This window comes from Macadamia integrifolia, chromosome 8 (genome assembly GCF_013358625.1).
Source record: "Macadamia integrifolia cultivar HAES 741 chromosome 8, SCU_Mint_v3, whole genome shotgun sequence".
NCBI classification, from domain to species: Eukaryota; Viridiplantae; Streptophyta; class Magnoliopsida; order Proteales; family Proteaceae; genus Macadamia; species Macadamia integrifolia.
This window is the reverse complement of record NC_056564.1, coordinates 20285143-20290282: the sequence shown is the minus strand read 5'-3', so window position 1 is coordinate 20290282 and position 5140 is coordinate 20285143.

The window sequence follows — 5140 nt, the reverse complement described above, 5'->3', positions numbered from 1 at the left end:
AATCAATACAATATTGATATAAATCAGAACAGATCATACACTTTTGCCTCTGATTTTCTTTAAAAAAAATTTAATAGTTTTATCCCTAATCTATACCATATAGGATTGACATGTGTCAATATAAAATCGCCTAATACAATCAATCCGATCCTTATACCTAAAACCATGGGTAAGTTCAACAAGAAAAGAGCGAGTACCTCCTTCTCCCATCCCCATCCCCATCCCCATCGCCATCGCTCCACACATAAACACAACTCTTGCCTCTGAAAGGAATTCAAGTCCATATAAGAATGGCAATAACGGCCCTTGGGTTGTTTGTTTGTTTTGATCTTTTGTAAGATTTTTGAGACGTAGGCCAGCATTTTGGATTTCTGTGTTTCATTTCTTGTAATATTCTCTTTTCCTTTTCTTCGCTGCCAAACGTAGTGTTAGAAAATATAGAAAGTTAGAAATCTGTTTAAAAAAAAAAAGTTAACAATGATATTTATATAGTAGTCTTGAATCTTGATATCTACGGTAAGAATTCATACATCATGATTCGAGAACTGATTGGAATATTGTCACATTGTTAGAGCCCATTCCAAGGTGAAGATGCCAAATGGCAATATATGCATGCCCAGCCCCACTTAGGGGTGTCAAAACCTAAGTTGAATTGGTAAAATCCGTCCGCCAACTGAGTTAAAAATAGCTCGGATCAAACTAAACCCAAACCTTATTGGGTCGGTTTTGGTTTGCGGTATTATGACCACCTCATAAGCCGCATCAGACACTGAATGTGTAGAAATGCAATTCAAAAAATGACACAGAAGTAATAAAAAAACAAGAATAACTAATGCACATAGGCTTATAAGATTCAACAAGATTGCCTACGTCCTCCATGAGATGAGATTCTGCTTCACTATCGATGGAGAATAGGGTTACAGAGCTTGTCCCCACACCTCTCAATATTGCTTGCATTACAGAGAAAGAAAATAATGCTACAAATAATAAAAAATCCGTGTCCTGTCGAGGCACTTGCCCCAATACTCCCTGGATTAAACTGTGACGGAATACAAAACGTCGTACACCAATAGAATGGACCCAAAATCAAACTATAACCTGCCCAAAACCCAGACCCAAACCAAAATCAAACTAATAGAAAACCAAAAACATTCCAAAATTCATTAAAAGAAAGCCAAATTTTACCTAGTTTTTTATAAATTTGTATGACAAATCAAACTCAAATCGAACAAAAAATCAAAACCAACCCAATTTCAAATCAATACAAAAAAGTATAACCAAATTGCACTAAAGCCAAAATCAAAACCAAAATTTCCTTATTGATTCAGTTTCGGTTTCACCATTCCCACACCGAAACCAGGTCAATCCGACCCATTGACACCCCTGTTCCAACCAACAACCCCTACCCCCCACCACATTCGTTGTTGGCTCTAAAAATATACCATCGCATTCTGCCTTCATGCAGAGAGAGAGAGAGAGAGAGAGAGAGATGGCAGGTGGAGGTTGTCCTAGGATTGTTTGGTTGGCAACCCTAGTGGTGATGGCCGGAATATTATTATTTTCCGGTGAGAAAGCAGTAGTGAGGGCACAGGGAGGATGTGGAGAAGAAGATTATGGGCTACTACTGACTGTATGCATGGACTATATTCGGAGGGAGGGCCCACAGATAGATCCTTCACCTATCTATTGTGCTACTGTGAAGGATACCGATATCAAATGTGTGTGGTATGATCCCTACCACTATGTTCAGGACCATTGGCAATTACAAAGTGGCCCATGTTGCTCAGTTCTGCGGCAAACCCCTTCCTGATGGATTTAAATGTGTAAGTAATTAATACTATTATTTGTTAATCTTAATTTACAACTTAATTGATCTATATTATTAATCTCTAATTTTTTTATTTTTTTTTGTTTCTATTTCAGATTGGAAAGATCTAAAGGCAAGAAGTTGAGAGAAGAGGAAGGAATTAATAAAGCCAAATCATGTGGCACTATAATTAAAATAAGCTTAGTTGCAATGTTTACTATTATTAGTTTTGATATTGTTGTAATCAATCAGATCACTCATTTACGAGTGTAGATTTTTCATCTTTTGTTATCTATCTATAAAATTAGTTTGTGATATATATATATATATATATATATGAGTTATATGTTTCTGCATCATCTAAATCTTATTTTCCAATCAATAAGTGATTAATTGGGACCCATATGATATAAATCAATCTCGGATTCATATTAATCCTCGATATGTGGTGACAAAATCCTCAGGGGCTGAGCATTAATTATACGGATTAATGGATTATATAGGATATTAATCAAATATCCCACTCCATATTATGAACATAATCTTCTCCTTTAGCAATATTTTCAATAATTTTAAGAGGATAATGAATCCCCAAACATAGCTTAATCTCTTGAATAAACTAGCTATCTGTTGAATTATTTTAAGAAATCAATCTTGGAAACCAATCAAATGAGAACTTAGTCTATTAGTGACACAGAAAGATAACAAAGATGGGTTCAAATGTGATGTTCTCTCTTCTCACATTATGAAAAAGTTAAAAGCTTAAGAAAAAGAAGAAGAAAAATTCTCATAAATAAGTCATAAATATAAATTATACCAAAGATAACCTTAGTCACATATATAAAGAATGAGTAATCTAAACTACTAGGTTTCTTTTTATTTTATTGTTCTATATGCTTAGATAAAGGAAAAGTGAAAATTCTTTCTCTTTTAGAATTGAGATCAACCAACGAGTAATCAATGAATTCTCAATGAACAATACATGGCAATTGGCAATCCAACGGTTGGGAGAAACCCTAACCAAAAACCCAAACCCAAACCCACGAAATCAGTTATTGATCATCATGAAATCAATACAATACAGATCAGCACGGATCATATAGTTTCGGCCCTATTTAAAAATAAAATAAAAGAAATAAATTACAGCCCTTGGGTTTTTGTGGTCAAGGCCATTTGAGAATGGCAATAACAGCCCTTGGGTTGTTTGTCTGTTTTAATTGATCTTTAGTAAGCTTTTGATTACCTCAGTTCAACCCGGCCGTTTTGCTTTTGGTTCAAAGTATATAAGAAAGTTTGAAATAAGTTGAGAAAATTTAACAAAGATTTTAATTTATATAATTATTGACTTAACATCTACGGTGAGGATTCATATATCATCATACGAGAACCATCTGATTTTGAATTTATTGTACATTCTAAGAGCCAATTCAAAAGTGAAGATGCCTAGTGGCAATACATCCATGCCTACCCCCATTTCAAACTTAATTTACAACTTAATATATCTATATTAATTTCCAATATTATTGTTGTTTCTGTTTCAATTTAGCGAGGTGTCTAAAGGCAAGAAGTGGGTAGAAGAAGGAGAGGAATTAATAAAGGTATAATATATATTCAGTTCTGTTATTATTGTATGAATTACATCACTTACGAGTGTGGATCTTCATCTTCCCCTATCCATAATTATTGATTTAAGAAATTAAGTTATCTGACGTGCATGGTGAAAATAATAATCTCACATCGAAAGTAGTTAACTTGATTTGGAGACTTATAGGTACTTGAATACCTTTTCCTTAATAGCTAGCTTTTACGGATAAGTTCTACCCAAGTTCCTATCATCATTTGTTATAATCTTCTCGATTCATTTTAATCCTCGATAAGTGCTTTTATAGGGGATGGGTTTTGGGGTTTCTTTTTTGTGCCGATGTTATTTCACTGATGTGCTTGGGTAAAGGGGCCACGTAATTAGAGAGCATTCTGTCAGCCGGCTGAGCATGGTGTATAAGGGCCCAAATGAAGTATAATACCTATGGATTGTGCCAATTGTAAGCATGTATAACTACTTTACGGGAGAAGACGATTCCCTAAGGCCCCATTTGGTTGCAAGGGGATTAAAGAGAAGAGAAGTGAGACTTTCAAACTTTAAATAGAAATTTTTGTAATCGTTATCCCATTTGACTATGTCATTAACTCCAAATTATTTCATATTTGATTATAAATTTCATTTTATTTTCCATCCAAAATCTTTTACAAAATGTAAAATAAAAATTACTGAAAATTTTCATTATGTAATATGATAAAAAATTAATGTAGTTTATGCAATCAAATGGGATTATGTTTATAAGAGTTTCTTTTTTAAAAAGTTTGAAAATTTCACTTCCTTTTCCTTTAAATTTTTCTTGCAATCAAACATAGCCTAAGAGAGGCATGATACCTTTACCAGCTATTTCCTTTGGTGGGCCCAACTGAAGCATGGTAACTTAGCATAGTGAATATTTTCCTCAAAACTTCGTACGTCCACAGTAGTACCTTTCCCCCAATAAGATTATTGACCGAAAGCAGCAGTGTGGATTTCCTACTAAAAGAATACAGAGTTGCGATGCAATCAAAGTAACGGTTATAGGACGCTCTCTCTTTCTATCCAAATCATTGTTCTAAAACTGTATTGAATCGGTTAATATCGGTTGAATTGAATTACTATCCGCCTTGAGTGTTGATTAATTGCCCAATCCTAATCGATCCAATCCCAATACAAGCTACAATCCAAGGGTAAAAACATAATATAAGAATCTGATTTTTACTAAAAAAAAAAAAATGTAAATTTGTCAAATACAATCCAATCCAAGTTTATCCAGATTAATATTAACCTTGACCAATCCCGGGTTTTAAAACCATGGTCCAACTAGGTCAAATTTTCACTTTATATTTCAAGACCAACTAGGTCAGGTCGGATGATACTTTGATCATTTAATTGGCTGATTTTTTATTTTTTTTTGCACATTCACTCTACACTGTGGTTATCGATGTCATGAATGAATCAAAATAAACCCTAACTAAACTATGAGATAGTAGTAAGAAAGATGTCAAACCTACAGAAAACTAGAAGGCTAAATCTACTAAAATTGAGGTGGATGTTGTTTTGAAAATCAATTTTGTAAAATTCAGGATTTAAATTAAAACTGAATAAACCAATTAACCAGAATAAGAATTAATGAGAAGAAACTATCCCTAGGTCTCGAATCCGTTTTGGTATTGTTACCAATTTCTAGTTCGTACTTCGGTTCACTGAAACTACAAGTTCCAATGCAACCACAAAAACACAATCTTTGTCTATAC